Here is an 18469-nt window from a genome sequence, read left to right on the forward strand (position 1 = left end):
AAGCCATTATAGATTCAATGCTATTCTCATTAAACTACCATTGACATTCTTTACAGAATTAGAAAAATCTATTTTAAAATTCATATAGAACCAAAAAAAGAGCCTGTGTAGCCAAGACAATCCTAAGCAAAAAGAACAAAGCTGGAGGCATCACACTACCCGACTTCAAATGATACTATCAAATAAATTTACAGTAACCAAAACAGCATGGTACTGGTACAAAAGCAGACATATAGAACAGTGGAACAGAATAGAGAACTCAGAAATAAGTCCACACGTATACATTCATCTGATCTTCGACAAACTTGACAAAAACAAGCAATGTGGAAAGGATTCCCTATTTAATAAATGGTGCTGGGAGAACTGGTTAGCCATATGCAGAAGATTGAATCTAGACCCCTTCCTTACACCTTATACAAAAAATTAACTCAAGATGAATTAAAGACTTAAATGTAAAACCCAAAACTATAAAAAACCCTAGAAGAAAATCCAGGCTATGCCATTCAGGACACAGTCAGGGGCAAAGATTTCATGGCCAAAAAGTTAAAAGCAGTTGCAACAAAAGACAAAATTGACAAATGGGATCTAATTAAAGTAAAGAGCTTCTGCACAGCAAAAGAAACTATCATCAGAGCAAACAGACAAACTGCAGAATGGGAGAAAAATTTTGCAATCTATCCATCTGACAAAGGTCTAATATCCACAGTCTACATGGAATTTAAATTTACAAGATTAAAAACAACCCCATTAAAAAGTGGGCAAAGGACATGAACAGACACTTCTCAAAGAAGACATTTATGCAACAAACATGTGAAAAAAAGCTCAACATCACTGATAATCGGAGAATGTGAATCAAAACCACAATAAGATACCATTTCAAGCCAATCAGAATGGCCATTATGAAATAGTCAAGAAACAGCAGATACTGGCGAGTCTATGGAGAGAGGAATGTTTTTACATTGTTGGTGGGAATGTAAATTAGTTCAACCATTGTGGAAGACAGTGTGGCGATTCCTCAAAGATCTAGAACCAGCAGTACCATTTGACCCAGCAATCCCATTACTGGGTATATATCCAAAGGATTATAAATCATTCAATTGTAAAGATACACGCACATGTATATTTATTGCAGCACTATTCACAATAGCAAAGACATGGAATCCACCCAAATGCCCGTCAATAACAGACTGGATAAAGAAAATGTGGTACATGTACACCATGGAATACTATGCAGCCATAAAAAGGAATGAGTTCATGTCCTTTGCAGGGACATGGAAGGAGCTGGAAGCCATCATCCTTAGCAAACACAGGAACAGAAAACCAAACACTGCACGTGTTTGGGAGCCAAACAATGAGAACACATGGACACATAGAGGGAAACAACATACACTGGGGCCTATCAGTGGTGGGGAGGGGGTGGGAGGGTGATCATCAGGAAAAATAGCTAACGCATGCTGGACTTAATACTTAGGTGATGGCTTGATGGGTGCAGCAAACCACCATGCCACACATTTTCCTATATAATAAACCTGAACATCTTGCACATGTACCCCGGAACTTAAAATCAAATTTCAAAAATAAGAAAAGGCCTCAAAAAATTACACTATGATTCAGCATCAAAATGAAAGTTATTTCATAAGCAGGAAGGCATGAAAGCAAAGTGGAAGGAACTAAATTTGATTCTGGTGATACAAATTTTCTTTTTGTCTTGGAGAAATGATCAGTTTTCTATTTTCTTGCAAAGCAGCAACCAGGTGATTTATAGAACCCAAGAAGGAAGACACTCACAAGTGGATGAAGGGTGCTGTTTTGTTACTAAGAAATGTGCAAAAAAAAAAAAAATTCCTATAATAGGCCAGTAAAGCAACAAATTTGTTCCTGGGTCAGTTAGGGAGGGACAGGGTAGGCTGGGGACAAAGCTAGGGTGGAGAGGTAACCCGGCTCTGGGGACTGAGACTGCCATGTCTGCTGTACTGACTTCTGATCCAGTCCAGTCCTGCTAAAGCAAAGGGCATGGAGAGATCAAGAAGGCCCCATAGGTGCCTGGGACTCTCCACTGTCCCTCTCAATGGCCAAAGCACCTCTGAGTGACAGGAGGAGGAATGGTGGTTAGCGAGAGGGCACAAATGGGCAGATTGGTGCCACCACTTAATTAGCATTTTTTCTGTTATCTGCAACTTGCCCTGGTCACTTGGGAGACTTGAGCAGAAGAGAATCCTTGTCTTGGCATTTCACAAAATGACTTTGTTTTTTCTGAATGAGGTCTCTGGTGATGAAGGGAAAGGGATACAGTCAGAATTCCTTTTTTAAAAAAATTTACATTTCAGAGACGGGGTCTCACTCTGTCATTCAGGCTGGAGTGCAATTGCATGATCATAACTCACTACAGCCTCAGACTCCTGGGCTCAAGCAATCCTCCTGCCTCAGTCTCCAGAGTAGCTGTGACTACAGGCACTCACCAACATGCCAGCCCAGAATTCCTTTTACTTTTAATTCTGTGGAGACAAGGTTTCACTGTATTGCCCAGGCTGGTCTTAAACTCCTGGCTCAAGTGATCCTCCATCCTCAGCTTCCCAAAGTGCTGGGATTACAGCCATGAACCACCCTCCCCAACCCAGAATTCCTTTAAAGTCATGAAGGATTAAAGGAAGAACTAGGATTGGCCCCTCTTTTCTATGGGCTTTGACTCAACCTTCAGCCTGGGTGTTGGGTCTCCGTGCATGAAGGACTCCGAATTCACAAGGCAGCCCTGCCTTCTCTTTCTCCTCCAGCTGCATTTTCCCAATGCCCTCTGGGCTGGCCCCAAATCTCTGACCCAAGGGGAATCTGGATGCCCTCTGGACTGGTCCAAAATCTCTGACCCAGCAAAGTGAGGAAGGGGATTTTTAGCAACTGGAGTCCACAGTTCCATCTGCAGAGATTTTTAAGGCATGAGCCTGTGGTCTCTGTGATAAGAAACCATTTCATGCCCCTTCACTTAAAATCCAATTAAGTATCTCTCTCAATTCTTCCTGTGTAATATCTGCCTGATGATAATAATAGTAATAATAGTATTTATTGAGTTCTTACTATGTGCCAGGGATATGTATTTCATGTATATGTCTCATTGAATACTTACCATAGTCATGGAAGGTAAGTATTATTAACTGAACTTTACAAATTAGGAAACTTAGGCTCAAGTTCACCCATGAAGGAAGGGGCAGAAACAGGATTCAAACTCCAGGTTCTATGGCTAGAAACCTCCTTTTCTTACCTACTACTCACGGTGCATTTCTCTGAACAAAGACCCCTGACTACCATCTATCCTTATCTTTCCAATCCTTCTACTTTTGTTTTATTCCTGTTCCTAGGGCTGGCCTCCTCTGTCCCCTTCCAACCTACATACCACGTAGACCATCAAAGAGCTGCTGCATGGTTCTCCCCTTGTCTCCTGTGTGACTCCTACCATCCTGTAACCTTTTGTCTTCCATAACTCCCTGGGTCTCCCATAACCCCCTGTGTCCCCCATGATCTTCTGTGCCTCCCACATCCCCTGTGCCTCTCACTATTCCCTGGCCTACAGTAGGGCATTCTGCTGGTCTGACTCTCATGATCCCCTTTGCTTCCCACAATCTCCTGTGCCACCCATGATCCTCTGTGCCTCCCACAATCTACTATGTCCACAGTTAGCAGATAGTGTCCCCTAAGTACCCCCTTGGTTCCACTGGTTCTCCATGGCTGACTGAATTAGCCCTTCTCCTTAGCCTGGCCACCAAGGGACAGTGGGACCTGTGCTAGTGAACTCCTGGGTAGGGCCTAAGCTCAGAACCGGGTTCTAGGACTGTCTTCAGTAGAGGCATGGCTAAGGTGCTGTCTCAGTCCCTGCTCTGTCACCAAGTCCCATCTCTGGCATTCACTGTCTTGTTTGTGTGTGTGTTTCTCAAACACGCCATGAGTGAATGATTCTGAAGTCTTATCTCCTCAATCCCATGCTGAGCTCCTTTGGGCCTTGCCCCTTGTCTGATGTGAGCAGTCAGCAGCATCTATGTCTTGTGCTCAGTGTGAACACTGCCAGACTGGAATTGTGTCTTAACCACACTAATCCCCCGGCTTGACATTTGGACCTTAGGAGGTGATGCAGAAATTGAAGCGGGGCAAGAGTAAACGAGGGGCAAAGGGGACAGCATGCTACTCTCTCAGGAGTCAGGTGTGACCTTAAGACCATTGATCAAAGAACTAGTTTGGCATCTGGCTCAGTAAATTCCAGAGGAATCGGTGGCTGCATGATGGAAGACAAACTGCACGCCGATTCTATTCTCTGCCTGAGTCTAAAACAAAAGTGAAACAGAAAGCAGTTGCTCCCAGGACAGAAAGCAAGTTAATTAAGTTGATGTTCAAACAATTCTTTATACTAAACACTTTTAATTCAGGATAAATCTTGGCTGAGTTTATCAGTGGCTAAGTGTGCAGGTAGGGGACATCGAAGAGGAAATGACAAGCGTACAGAAAGTTTTGTTGGAAGGAGCTATTGGACAGATCTGGGGGGTACCCAGGTTGGAGGGGAGTGCAGTAAATGCCTCCGTGTGTAAGACAATGGGGGGAAGATAATGGCGTGGGGGACAAGGAGACAAAGGGAAGAAAGTGACCTGCACCGGAAGATGGGGGAGTGCTTCTTGAGAGAACTCTCCATCAAAGTGGGGACTATGAGAATTACATTCAGAAGGATGGGCACACAAGCCCCAATGCATCAGAGAAACAATACCCAAGACTTACACCTGAACTTCCTAGCCTAACACTGGACTTACAGGAAGACAGAGGGAGCATCATTACTGTGACCAAATGGCTCAGAATTTCCTGCCAAGTCCCATTTCAAAAACACTAAGCAAAGAGCTATGTTGCTCTGCGAATTATTTCACAGAGCTGACCTTAGCCTGCAAGAAAATTATAGCAGAGACCACCAACTTGGGGTGTGTTTGAGATTGTCCAGAGTATGTGGTTCCTTTAACCCTTAAACATCCCAGATGCTTTTGAGATTACCCTGAAAAGCCTCATGAGGCTCCTGGGGAGGCTGGGGAGTGGGGAGGGAGAATTTTGTGATGCTAGCCCAAGTCCTGGTAGAGAGCTACCTGGGATAGAGCATGAACAAATGAATGAATGTATCCACTAAGTCCTTTCTTCAAGTGGCTTTTCACAAAATGACTTTGCTTTTTCCAAATGAGGTCTCTGATGATCAGGGAAGAGGGGTACAGTCAGAATTCCTTTATTTTAAAAAACTTGTATTTTAGAGACAGGGTCTCTCACTCGTCACCCAGGCTGGAGTGCAACGGTATGATCACAACTCACTACAGCCTCAGACTCCCGGGCTCAAACAATCTTCCTTCCTCAGTCTCCAGAGTAGCTGGGACTACAGGCACTCACCACCATGCGCAGCCCAGAATTCCTTTTACTTTTAATTTCATAGAGATGAGGTCTCACTATGTTACCTAGGCTGGTCTTAAACTCCTGGGCTCAAGTGATCCTCCCACCTCAGCCTCCCAAAGTGCTGGATTACAGGCGTGAACCACCCTACACAGGCCAGAATTCCTTTAAAGTCATGAAGAGTTAGAAGAAGAACTAAGATTGGCCCCTCTCTTCTGAGGAACTGTGGGCTGTGGCTCAATCTTTGGCCTAGGCGTTGGGTCTTGGTGCGTGAAGGACTCCGTATTCACAAGGTAGCTCTCCCTTCTCCTTCTCAGGACAGGAGGCCCAGAGTTTTGCTGCTACAGAGATCTGTTCTCAGGGGTCCTGCACAAGCTCTGGCAGAGACCTGCTCTCTTCTTCTGTGTTCTTATGCTCACTTTGAGCAAAAATGCTCAAGGTGATCAGATGGTGATTTTAGAGCACAATGATAGAACACCTGGGGAAAGAACATGGACAAGTTGGAAGAGGAGCGACTCTAAAGTTTGGCAATGGAGCCCGGAGTTTTGAACTCCTCTTGGAAGAGTGAGGTCCTGGGCATTGGAGCCTGGCTTCCTTAGCATGTATGTGGCAGGGAGAGCTGCAGAGGGCAGTGAGTCGCCTTTAGAAAAGTGTCCTTCAAGACCTGGCTTGACACATGGTACCAGCTGTGCCTTTGACCTGTTTCTTTATTTTAAAATTGAAATAAGAATAATCAAAGATGTTTTCAGGATTCAATAATAATAACACTTAGTAGTGTTTACCCTAGGCTGGCCACTATTCTAAGTTTATGTATATTAATTCATATAATCCTCATAGTGACCTTAGGAAGCAGGTACTACTATTAACATAAATTTATAAATGGAGGCACAAATAGGTTAAGTACCCTGTTCAAGTTCCTACAGCTAGTGAGTGGGAGAGCTGGGGTCTGAACCTAGGCAGTCTAGCTCCAAGGTCGATGCTGTTAACAACTAGCCAGTTGTTTGTCAAATATAAAGGGGGGCAGAGAGTAAGAGGCATTCAAATTAAGTTCCTTCATTTTCAAACAAATAATTTTCCCCACGTTTTATCATCTCTATAATCTGCATACAGGTTTTCACCATGTTAGCCAGGCTGGTCTCAAAATCCTGACCACAAATGATCTGCCCATCTCAGCCTCCCAAAGTGCTGGGATTATAGGCATGAGCCACCGCACCTGGCCAGTTTATTTTTTAACCTTCTCTCCTTTCTTCTCAAATCCTCCTTCCATGGGGCCTTGCTTAATCACACTATCTGGAGTCTTTCCCCAAACCTCGCTATCTGCTTCTCTGCTTTTCTTTATTTTGTGGATTGATTGTCCGCTTCTTCTGGATGTGAGCTCTAGGAGGGAAGGCATTTTAGTCTGGTTGTGTTTCTTATTTGTTAGTTTTGCTGCTATACACCCGGTATCTAGAATAGATATCAGACACCTCGGACATGGTGGCCCCCAACAAATAGTCCTTCTATGAATGAAAGAATGAGGAATGAGGACTCGTTGGAGATTCTTGCTTAGTGTTTAAAGAAGGTTCACTCTGAGATTATTTGCTCATCCTTAGAAGTGGGAGGCCGTGGAGAGAAGGAGGCGAGGTGGAAGGTCCACGGGTCTGCATTCTAGGCCTTCGCTCATTAGAAATCTAAGGGCAGTGGCCAATCTCTGGAAAAACTAGGACAGAAGAATAACATTTGACAGAATGCCAGAGAGCATCTAGATAAATTTTGTCAATTAAAAAAATGAGGAAAGAAAAAAAAAATGCAAGCACAAATTTTGACTAAATCCTAGGTTAAAAAAAAAACTGCTATTAAAGAGAATTGGGGGATAATTGGGAAATTTGAAACTAAGTTCAATGGACCGAGCATGGTGGTTCACGCCTGTAATCCCAGCACTTTAGGAGGCCGAGGCAGGTGGATCACTTGAGGCCAGGAGTTCGAGACCAGCCTGGCCAACATGGGGAAACCCTGTCTCTACTAAAAAAATACAAAAATTAGCCAGGCATGGTGGTGTGCACCTGTAATCCCAGCTACTCAGGAGGTTGAGGCAGGAGAATCACTTGAACCTGGAGGAAGAGGTTGCGGTGAGCCAAGATCGCGCCACTGCACTCCAGCCTAGGTGACAGAGCGAGACTCTGTCTCAAGGCAAAAAAAGAAAGAAAAAGGAAATAAGCTAAATAGTGCTATTAGAGAATTACTGTAAACTTAGCTCTGATAATGGTACTCAGGTTAAGTAGAATACTCTTAATTCTTTGGGGATGTGTGCTGAAGTGTTTAGGGGAGAAATATCACCATGTGCACAATTTATTTTCAACTGCCTTCTGAGACTGGGCATCGCTCATTCATATGATGACTCTCTCCCATGATCACTGCAGTCAAGCCCCTGCCCCTATGCACCACCAGTGTTCTGAGCCTGTCTCCAGCCATAAGAAGAGGAACTTTTGTGGGAGAAGGTGATGCGTGTGTGAATGCAGAGATGAAACCAAGACTCGCTGTCAACACTCTGTTTTCACTTGGGTCCTGGCTTGTGACATTGAGTTGAAAGTGATTTTGATTCTCTTAATAACAAATCTGAGGCTGCAGCAACCCAGCTTCCTTCCAGCCCCACTGGGCTTGGCATGGTCCCTGCATATGGCAAATTAGGATCCTTTGTTCTCTTTACTGGTAAATAACCAGTTAGTCCGTACAGTCCATGCCCTTTGTCATTTCTCTATATCTAACTTTGTTTTTCTCTATTTACTTATTTCTTATTTTTAGAGACAGTGGCCTCGCTATGTTGTCCAGGCTGGACTCAAACTCCTGAGCTCAAGGGACCCTCTTGCCTCAGTCTCTTGAGCTAGTCATGATTAAAGATGAATTCATCTCCTGTTTCACTTAAGGTTTGAGAGCAAATGACAAGCAAGTATTCTCAGCTTTACTACACAGAGAGGAAACTAAAGCCTCAGAAATATGAAGTTATTTTTGTCCAAAGGCAAAAATCCAAATGACAAAGAGTCTTGAATGAGACCCAGGATCCCCAGTCCCCAAACTTCAGGATTCCTCATGGCAAAAGTTTGGCATTATTCATTGGAACTGATCACTTTTTTTTTTTTTTTTCCCCCATTTAACAAAGCCTGCAGCTCATGGCAGGAAGATGAGAAAACCATGGAGCGAATCACCCACAATGATTGGAGCCTGCTTCCAGCTGCAGCTAGTGGAAAGTTACCTGATTTTGTTTTTCACTGTTGGTGAAGCCCAATTTTGCAGCCTGTATCTGAATATACACATTAGGGATTGAGACATTCTAAATTAAACTTCAACCTTCCAAGATTCACATCTACCTTATTTTTTAAAAAGGCACTCATCTTTATTTCTTAAAAAATAAAAAGTCATGGACAGAGTCTTATTCTAGTGCCCAGGCTGCAGTGTAGTGGCACGATCTCGGCTTACTGCAACCCCCACCTCCCAGGCTCAAGCAATCCTCCTGCCTCAGCCTCCCAAGTAGCTGGGACTACAGGTACATGCCACCATGTCCAGCTAATTTTTGTAGCTTTTGTAGAGACAGGACCTTGCTATGTTGCTCAGGCTGGTCTCAAACTCCTGAGCTCAATCAATCCGCCCACCTCGGCCTACCAAAGTGCTGGGATTATAGGTGTGAGCCACTGTGCCTGGCCAAAAAATCACTTTTATAGGCAGCTGAGGTAGAGTTGTGTGATTTGCCAGAAGTTTGATAAACATTCATCGTGTCTCTGAAATTCAGAATCCTTGCAAGTACCGTGGCTAGGAATGTAAAGAAAATCATCTGAAAGCTGAACATGTGTCTTCATCCTGGTTTTCTAAATGAAGGGAAAACCATCTCAGCAAAAATGCTGATGAAAGTGACCTGGAAAATGTGGGACGAGGCCTGGGGGTGGGAGGGGTTTATCCTGCCCTTTGAAAGAACGTCTTTCTTTCAAAGGGCAGGACAACGGGGAGCCCTGAGGAATCTGTTTCACTTTAAAGGAGAAAAAACAACAGTTTTTTCTTCTTTAAAAAGGCACTCACCTTTATTTCTTAAAAAATGAAAAGTCACTTTTTTCTTTCTTTCCCAGACAGAGTCTTATTCTAGTGCCCAGGCTGAAAAAAAGCGCTGTGCACTTTTCAGAATTTCTTTTCAGAATTAGGATGGCTGAAATCAGGAGAAGCAACTTTAAAAGTGCACAGCAAGTTTGCAAAGGCAGTGCCAACACTGCAGCGCCAGAAATGTGACCATAAAAAAAAATCCCATTGACACCATATTTATCCACCAACGCTGCGGAGCACAGGGCTTTGGCGATTTCCAGAGGGCCCTCGGGATGTTTTTCTCACCTTGGGGTGCACTGTTTGGGCCCTTCCCATAGGAACTGAAGGCCAGTCCCTCAGCCCTGTGGGAGGGCCCTGTCTTCTGTAGGGCTAAGTGTGCAGGATCTCTCAGGTAGTCATAGGCAACCTGAAGGAACTTAGTCCCCCCAGGACCCTAGGGAGCATGCCAGGAACAAACAGTGGTGCCCACTCACTGGGCCCATTTCTTGAGTTCAGCTCTTCGACAAGAAAAAAAAGCCCATTAGTATATTTTTTCATTTTTACCTGAAAAGAAATATGACAACTAACAGGAAGTATGACACTAGCAGGATGACAATACCTGCTAGTGAAATTAAGGCCACCCAGCTCCTCAGATCATCATCAACTGGAATGACCAGACCTCACTTCAGCTTGCATTTGTGTTTACTAGAGAGAGCAACGAGGAGTTTTCTTTTAAAGAGTAAGAAGGCAAAATAGCATCGTGGAGTGAAATCTCATCTCTACAAAAAAGTACAAAAATTAGTCAGGTGTGGGCACCTGTATCCCAGCTACTGGGGAGACTGAGGCAGGGGGATCCCTTGAGCCCAGAAGGTCGAGGCTGCAGTGAGCTGTGATCATGTCACTGCACTCCTGCCTGGGTGACAGATTGAGACCCTGCCTCAAAAAAAAAAAAAAAAAAGAAAGAAAGAAAAGAAAAGAAAGGAAAGGAAGGAATGAAGGAATGAGAGAGAGAGAAAGAGACAGATTGAGAAAGTTGAAAGAAAGACGAAAGAAAGAAAGAGAAAAAGGAGGGAGAGAGGGAGGGAAGGAAGGAAGGAAAAGAAAGAAAGAAAAACAAAATAACAAAATGACCTGAGAAGGAAAAGAAATAATCAGAGACATTAAAAATAATCGCCGGCGGATGGGTCTGGTGGCTCATGCCTGTAATCCCAGCACTTTGGGAGGCCAAGGCGGGAGGATCACCTGAGGTCAGGAGTTTGGGACCAGCCTAGTCAACATGGTGAAACCCCGTCTCTACTAAAAATACAAAAATTAGCCGGGCGTGGTGGCGGGCACCCGTAGTCCCAGCTACCCAGGAGGCTGAGGCAGGAGAATCACTTGAATCCGGGAGGCGGAGGTTGCAGTGAGCCAAGATCACGCTACTGCACTCCAGCCCGGGCAACTGAGCGAGACTCCATTTCAAAAAAATAAGTAAATAAAAAATAAAAAGCAATAATAATAGCCGACAACAGAATACAGCTAGGCCGAGCGGCAGCCTCCTCTGCTGTCCGTGCGGCTCGCCTGTTGCCTGCTTCACTGCCTGACTGTGGGCTCTGTTTGTCTTGGTCCCCGTGGCATTACCAGAGCTTAGCAGATAAGGAGGAGCTTCATACATAATTGTTGGCGTGAACAAAGGAATGCATGGTTAACTACGTCAGAAATGACCAGTTCAAGAGGAGAATGAGATTGGCTTCCAAATGTTGGTCAAGAGCTCTACGTAGCATGAGCCAAGGATCTATTGAACTTAGTAGGCTCCTGTGACCGGTGACTCTTCTGTCTCTAGAAATCTGGGGAGGTGACCAGGTCATACATGGCAGTCTTCCCGTGAGGAACGTTAAACTGGTTGGAACTTGGGGTTCTGAGGGGAAGATGTATTCACTAGGTGACCTGTCTTCTCTGCCTCGGTGGCCTCCATGGCTGCCTGCTGGCCGCACACCCCCACTCAGCAGAGGAATGGACTTTCCAATCTTGCTGAGTGTGTTTGACCAAAGGTGGTGCTGACTTAGTGGCCTAAGGTCGTGCCCTCCCTCCCCCACTGAATCGATAAATAATGCGACTTATCAGAAAGAGAAAGAATTGTTTACTTTTAAACCCTGGATCCCATAAAGGGAGAGGGGAGAGGCCTAAAGCCACAGAAGCTGTGGAAGGCGTCATCCTGCCTGCCACAGGAAGGGCCTTGGACTGAGAGGACCGGAGCTGACTGGGGGTAAGTGCGGCTCTCCCCCGGCGCCTGCCGACCCCCCTGAGTGATCAGGCTGTTCTTTGGGGTGGCCGCTGACAGAGAAATGACGGGAGGCTGCTGACTCCGGTGTTGAAAAAGATGCCACCCAGCGCCTGAGCAACAGGAGGTGTTGAACACACCATAACTTTGTCTTCCATGATTATTCTGTTTCCTCAGAAAGCTTGAGGAAAACTGGAGACTTTCTTTAGAGAGAGTAACAGATGGTTTCTGTTTAAAGAAAAATAACAAAATGGCTTATGGAGGAAAAGAAATGATCACCCTGCAGAGGGAGAGAGGATGAGGCTGGGGAGGAGCTGAGGGCTCAGGGACGGTGTGGGATTTTATTTCTGCCCTTGGAGTGGCTGGACATTAAGCCAGTTCTTGTTTTTACGATGGCCTGATTCAGCAATAACACCAAACCTTCAAACAAAATGCCAGCATTAGAGTCGTTCCTTTGGCATGCCTCTGTCCAGGTCATATTGTTCCCTCAACAGCACTAAAAATAGCTGGACACCTGCGCAGAAATGAGACAGTTCCTTAGGAATCCCCAAGCCTCAGCAATTCTCTTTAAAAAGAGTCCATGGAGGCCCCAGCTTGGCTAAAAATGTACCCAGTGATTCCTTCTTCACCACTGGTTGGTGAGAAACACAGGCGATTATAGGTGCATGAATAGGGAACTTTCCAGATTTCCCTTCTAGATGGATTTCAATGAGGAAAGAAATGCTGCTTTGCTCCCTGTTGACAAGAACATTCTATTTTAAAATTTCCATGCACTTTCAAAATGACAAGACTCAGAAGCATAATACCAACTTCCTTTGTCATGTAGACTAACAGCCTAAAAGAATCAAATGGATGCATTTAACACATCTATTTTAAATGGCAGTAAACGTGGATTCAGAGTAAAAAGCATCTCCATTTATCTTTCACTTTTTGAGAAATTTTTTTTTTGGTACTGATGGGTTAGGTTTGCAGCAAGGTGACACTTCACAGTCCCCAAAGCACCCAAACCCCTATGGGGTTGGCCCTAGAATGCTCTCAGCCCCTGGGAACAACATATTAAAGCAAAGACAAGCTGCTCGTGCCCAGATCTGACCTGAGAAAGTGAGTGTTGCGATATTCCTGGTACTTGTGAATCTAAGACGTCATGCTGGGAGCTGTGGTGCATACAGAATGCGTACAGAGTGGTGAATTTGCTGGAGGGTCTGGCTTTGTAAAGGCTTCCTCCTTAATGAGCTTTTTTTCTCACTTATGAAAAGAAATGCAGGGCATTAAAAGAGGAGCACACCAAATCTAGCCTGTTTTTCATACTCACGGATTCAGTGGGAAAGCTGCATTCTGAATTGGCCACAGCAGCTAGAGATGCCTAGAGATTTCATCACGGTTGGGAAGACGAGTGCAGGAAGATGACAGCACACAGAAATTTCGTGTGTGTGTTTTCTTTAGAAATGGGATCTCAAACAACTGGGCTCAAGGGATCCTCCTGCCTAAGACTCCTGAGTAGCTGAGACTCCAGGAGAAATTTAGTGTTAATAGACTGCCATTCAGGAATGGCTAGCACTCAACCTTTCTCAGGGAGATCTCAGGAAGTAAGGCATAAAGAGAGATGGTGGGAGATTTATGTGGATGGGATCGGGGCCCAGGGAAGCTAAACAGAATCCCTCGAGGCCTTTTCCACACTGTAGAAAATTGTGCTGGCATTTGGACAAGTCACCCTGCTTAATATCCAACATCTTTGCCTTAAGCATTATTTTTTCAAAGGAAATAACGTGTTAATACTTCCCAACCAGTGTATAATGTTTCTATTTCTTATTAGCTCGTACTATTTAAGTTCAGTTGTTAAGTCTGAAAATACTAGAACATTAAAAATCTGCAGAATGAGAAATGAGTATGTGAATGTTTAAAATATTCCAAAGTGGATCCTGGCATTAACCACTTTTAATTTATTTTACTAGCGATATATTATTGGATGACTTTTTTTTTTTAAAAAAGAAAACCTTCTGCTTGTTTGTTTAAACTCTTTGTAAATTGACAGTTTAACCACTTCTGCAGAAACAAAGTAGTAATAAAAGATGATGGCCATTTTAGCAATGTTTAAAAATTGCTCACAAGACAGAAAATGATTGGCACTCAATATGTGTTTAGTGATTGATGCAATAATGCCATAAAATTATTGTACTGCATAATAAAGTATTTCACTAACAATTTGCTAAAAAATTAGCCTGAGGCCTGCCACTCAGCACAGCACTAACTTTTCATGCCTGTGACAAGTTGCATATGAGCAGGATGGGTTCCAACCTTCCCAATTTCAGAAGAGTATTTTGCAAGAAGGAATTTGTATTGAGAGTCCAGAAAGAAAATTGCTTAAAAAATTTTAAATCCTCATTTTTCTCATTAAAAAAGTGCCATATGAATCATAAATTAACAAATGCACACAAAAGGAGAAAATGAAAAGAAACCATAATTTCTCTACTGAAAGATGACCATGGTTAACATTTGATGTTTTGGCCTCAGGCATGTATGCATTTTTTCACAGAAAGGGACTCATACTGTGTATATTGTTTTATAAACTGTTTTTTAATTCAATAACATATCTTGAATTTCCAAGTCTACCAGACTTTTCTACAGAATCAATTTAAATAATTATGGTTTATCATAAATATATTACTCTTCTCCTATAGCTGGACATTTAGGTTGTTTCCAGTGTTTACCCTTATAAACAATGCCACTATGAGCAACCTTATAGGTAAATCTTTCTACAAATTTTTGACATTTTCCTGGAGATAGATTTCTGGGCCATAGAAATCGAGGTTGATTTGGGGTGGGGGGAGTTGGTAAGATTTACCTGTAAAGGTTGATTTGGGGGGTGGGGAGTTGGTAAGATTTACCTGTAATGCATTAACTTCCTCATCTCTTTTCATCTTCCATCTGTTCCTTCCCTTTTCTGTATTTTGCAGATTATTCAAAGCCAAAAGCCAACAGAGCCCCCATGGAGAAGTGGAGGATGCTCAGATACTGCTATGGAGCCCTGAGAAGTGAAATGGGCCCAAGCCCTTGCCCGGGATAGAGCGCTCCAAGCTTATCCGCCGGAGACCCTTTTAATCAGTGAATTGTTCACCTCTCACTGTTTCTTCCCAGCAGAGCTAAGAGACTTCTAGAGCCTCTTGTGATGGTTAGCGATAGCCCTGGTATGACCAGGAGGTGGGGATTTCTGTTCTAGGTCCCTCAGCAAAGACTAAGCAGGACAAGCCTGGCTACTGTGTTAGGAGGAGCTGCAGGGAAAGGGAAGGACAAGATGGGCCACCACTTGCCTGTGTCCACTGCTGGCCACACCCAGAGTGCTGGGGGTTTGTGGCAGTGACTGGGGCCACCTAGAACAGTTCTAGGGTTCGTAGTCATTCTCTCTGAGTCATGGAAAACTGCCCAGGAGGCGAGTCCCACCTAAGAGAGTATGTCTAGCACTGGCACGGCCTGCTGCCTTGCAAGTGACCACATTTCATGAAAGAAAGCCAGGGCCACAGACAGGAACCAAAGGAAATCAGTTACTTAGGGGAAGATAACGAATCCACAAAGTGAAAAAGGGAAAGAAAAAAAAGAGGCAACTTCAACACTCCAACCCATGGGAGCAGAATGACTTTCAGCTTTCGCAGGGGGATAATCACTGCAAGTCTAGCTTGAAGAGGGTGATTTCATGATCTACGTGAGAATAAGGCGCATTTTTTTTTTCTGAAAAATACAGAAGGGTTCATTTACAGCTGTTAAAGATGGGCCGGTTTTAGGGCTAAAGCAAGACTCTGGTCGGATGTTAACAACTCAGTTATCCTGGGGAAAAAATAACTGGCTCCCAACCCTTTCCCTTTTCAGCATTTGCAGGAAAAGAAGGAGTAGGTAAAATGCTTTATTTCCTCTTATTCTCCATGGTGGGCAGGAGTTCACATAACAATTATAAACCATCTTTAACAGGAAAGCCAAGTAAATCCTGTAGGGATTTATTCGGAGCTCCCTTTTTGCTAGAAAATGAGTATCATGAACTAAAAATGGACTCATTTCCTCTCTCTCCATCTTCCTCCCTTTCTTCTCTCCCCTCATCTCCCACCCACTGCCATGGTGGAAAATGGCTGTGGTCAAGAAGATTGAACATTTGAGCAAGACTGGATGCCTTTATATCCAATAGATGCCACGGAGAGTAGATCACAACACATCTAACTGCTATATCCCCATATAAAATAATTTTAATTTTCCTAGACTGCAGAATTGATCACATTTGCTGATGATGGATTGGGAAGTAGGTGAGGAGGTGAGAGTTGGAGAGTATCCATTCATTCGGCCAGATTATTCTCATTTATAATGTGGTCTTCCAATAAGTATTTATTTCCAGAAATCTATTCCCTCTAGAGATTCTTTCTCTCTCAGCCATTTTAGAAAATTGTTGCAAACAGAGTTCCTGTCCGTTTTCACAGGAAGTTTTTGCAGAAGGGGTTTGCTGGGTGGCAGTGGAACACAGGCAGTGGACCCCGTTACTACTCTACTGTTCCAGAACACAGAAGCCTTTCATCCGCGAGTCTTCAGCTCTTCCCATTGCTCAAGATGCTTGCACCCGTGATGCTTCTTTTCTCTGCTCAGGTCACAATATGTGGAGCTGACAAGGTTCCCCTATTACCAGTGACAATGGTGGAATGTGGAGGTGAAGTTAACACCTTCGTGGCTACAGAGTTTCCTTAGCAGAGCTGTGGAGTGTGACAATGGTGTTTGTGTCTAAATTATCAAACGCCATTATCACACTAAATAGCTACTGCTAGGCAATCCTTCCCTCAATAAATGTCTTGGCATCGTTTGCTTTGAGCAAGAAGGTTCATCTGATATCAGTGTTCCCAATCTTGTGTACTTACTGAATAAAGTCTGGTTCTTTTGCACTCATAACCAATATGATTAGCTGAACCCTGCCTCTCACATGCTGTTGTTACATACCTTAGCTGGTGATTAATTTTCTTGTTTTCCCAAGTCAATAAAAAGATTGCAGACCAGGCACGGTGGCTCATGCCTGAAATCCCAGCACTTTGGGAGGCCAAGGCAGGCGGATCACTTGAGCTCAGGAGTTCAAGTCCAGCCTGGGCAGCATGGTGAAACCGTGTCTCTACAAAAACTACAAAAATTAGCCAGGCATGGTGGCATGTGCCTGTAATCTCAGCTACTTGAGAGGCTGAGGTGGGAGGATCAATTGAGCCCATGAGGTTGAGGCTGTAGTGAGCTGTGATGGTACCACTGCACTCCAGCCTGTGTGACAGAGCAAGATCCTGTCTCAAAAAATGAAAATAAAAAGATTGCAGAGTTCCTCAGAGCCCCCAACACAAGGCCAGGCACCAGGTAATCATTCAACCCATGCTTATAGACTTAAAATGAATAGTTAGGAAAGTGTTAGACGCAGAAGGCTAAGACTGGGCTAAATCTATGTTATGCAGACCGCAAGCTTATAGGTACAAAATTAAGGTGTGTGGGTCCTTCTCTTTTCGTCGTTAAAAAATCCAACTTTCTAATAAACTTACACATGGTTTCACTGACGTTTCAGAAATTCTAGAATATGTTTGATTTCTACTGATTTCAATCAATTACTAGGCTGATTACTGAATTCGTACACTAGGTCTTTCTTCCTCTTGCATCAGTGAATTACCATCAGAAAATTGTTTATGAAGCATGTGTGAGCTGCCATAGCAAATCTGGGACCCATGCAGTTTCTAGGACAGTTGGCCCAGCCAGGTGCTCTGGTTTGGAACCCATTCTGTCTCTGAGAGGTGTCTAAAGTCAGGAGTAGGTTTCGTTTGTGCCAGACTAAAGCTTCCCTCCCCAGGCTTGGTTAAATGAAGTAGTACATGTTTAATCAAATAGACAGGGTTAGATCAACCATCAGAAACAAATTCAACCATTCAACCATTCACTTATGAAATAAATATGTGTAGAGACTACCGTGTGCCTGACACTGTCCTAGGCATTGAAGACACTGTTAAATTAAACGTGTCTGATGTTATTTCCAGAGATGGGCATTCACTGGCTCGCATTATATTTTGGGACCATTGTAATTGTCCCAAATGGGAGCCAAATGAGCAAAACTTTGCGAAATAATTCTGAGTCCCTTGCTGGAAAGCCTCACCTGAATGCAGCCCACACATTTATGATACACTACAAAGGCTTCAAGGTCATGAGATGCCTCTGTCCAAAGAAGAGGAAGAGCACCCCTGCCTGCCCTGCATCTCTTACCACCTCTCATTTCTTCCCTCCTGGCACCATCTACTGTCAAGAGGAGAATCAGACTCCCTGAAATAATTGAGACACTGACATTCCTTTTTGTGTGTATTTTTTTGGCAAAGGCTCTAATTGAACAGGCATTAATAGAGGGCTCTACTGTTATACAGATCACGCTCATGCACACTGTATTAGTCTGTTTTCATGCTGCTGACAAAGACATACCCGAGACTGGGAAGAAAAAGAGGTTTAATTGGACTTATAGTTCCACATGGCTAGGGAGACCTCAGAATCATGGCGGGAGATGAAAGGCACTTCTTACATAGCAGCAGCAATAGAAAATGAGGAAAAAGCCAAAGTGGAAACCCCTGATAAACCCATCAGATCTCGTGAGACTTATTCACTATCATGAGAATAGCAGGGGAAAGACTGACCCCCATGATTCAATTACCTTTCCCTGGGTCCCTCCCACAGCACGTGGGAATTCTGGGCGATACAATTGAAGCCGAGATCTAGATGGGGACTCAGCCAAAC

General features: G+C 43.9%; 1 long non-coding RNA gene and 1 other non-coding gene across 2 annotated transcripts; both read left to right on the forward strand.

The window, feature by feature from the left end:
- The first annotated feature begins 9847 nt into the window (after positions 1–9847).
- LOC129137825 (uncharacterized) lies at positions 9848–16618 on the forward strand. Its single transcript, XR_008540619.2, has 2 exons — positions 9848–11686; positions 14656–16618. It is a non-coding gene; the product is annotated as an uncharacterized LOC129137825 (long non-coding RNA).
- On the forward strand, positions 16416–16499 carry MIR122 (microRNA mir-122). Its single transcript, NR_035581.1, has one exon. It is a non-coding gene; the product is annotated as a microRNA mir-122 (primary transcript).
- Positions 16619–18469: the final 1851 nt, after the last annotated feature.

Source organism: Pan troglodytes, chromosome 17, assembly GCF_028858775.2.
Source record: "Pan troglodytes isolate AG18354 chromosome 17, NHGRI_mPanTro3-v2.0_pri, whole genome shotgun sequence".
NCBI classification, from domain to species: Eukaryota; Metazoa; Chordata; class Mammalia; order Primates; family Hominidae; genus Pan; species Pan troglodytes.